Source organism: Bison bison, unplaced genomic scaffold (genome assembly GCF_000754665.1).
Source record: "Bison bison bison isolate TAMUID 2011002044 unplaced genomic scaffold, Bison_UMD1.0 scf7180017864223, whole genome shotgun sequence".
Classification (NCBI taxonomy): domain Eukaryota; kingdom Metazoa; phylum Chordata; class Mammalia; order Artiodactyla; family Bovidae; genus Bison; species Bison bison.
In genome coordinates this window covers 2,868,756-2,869,536 of record NW_011494795.1, presented here as the reverse complement: position 1 = coordinate 2,869,536, position 781 = coordinate 2,868,756, and positions in this window count along the sequence as shown.

The following is a 781-nucleotide window of genomic DNA, read 5'->3' as shown; positions in this document are numbered from 1 at the left end:
TTTCTTCACAGTCCATACATGACCACAGGAAAAACCATAGCCTTGACTAGACAGACCTTTATTGGCAAAGTAATGTCTCTGCTTTTTAATATGCTGTCTAGGTTGGTCATAACTTTCCTTCCAAGGAGTAAGCGTCTTTTAATTTCATGGCTGCAATCACCATCTGCAGTGATTTTGGAGCCCAAAAAAAATTAAGTCTGACACTGTTTCCACTGTTTCCCCATCTATTTTCCATGAAGTGATGGGACCGGATGTCATGATATTTGTTTTCTGAATGTTGAGCTTTAAGCCAACTTTTTCACTCCCCTCTTTCAGTTTCATGAAGAGGCTTTTGAGTTCCTCTTCACTTTCTGCCATAAGGGTGGTGTCATCTGCATATCTGAGGTTATTGATATTTCTCCCGGCAACCTTGATTCCAGCTTGTGCTTCTTCCAGCCCAGCGTTTCTCATGATGTACTCTGCATAGAAGTTAAATAAGCAGGGTGACAATATACAGCCTTGAAGTACTCCTTTTCCTATTTGAAACCAGTCTGTTGTTCCATGTCAGGTTCTAACTGTTGCTTCCTGACCTGCATATCGGTTTCTCAAGAGGCAGGTCAGGTGGTCTGGTATTCCCACCTCTTTCAGAATTTTCCACAGTTTATTGTGATCCACACAGTCAAAGGCTTTGGCATAGTCAATAAAGCAGAAATAGATGTTTTTCTGGAACTCTCTTGCTTTTTCCATGATCCAGCGGATGTTGGCAATTTGATCTCTGGTTCCTCTGCCTTTTCGAAAACCA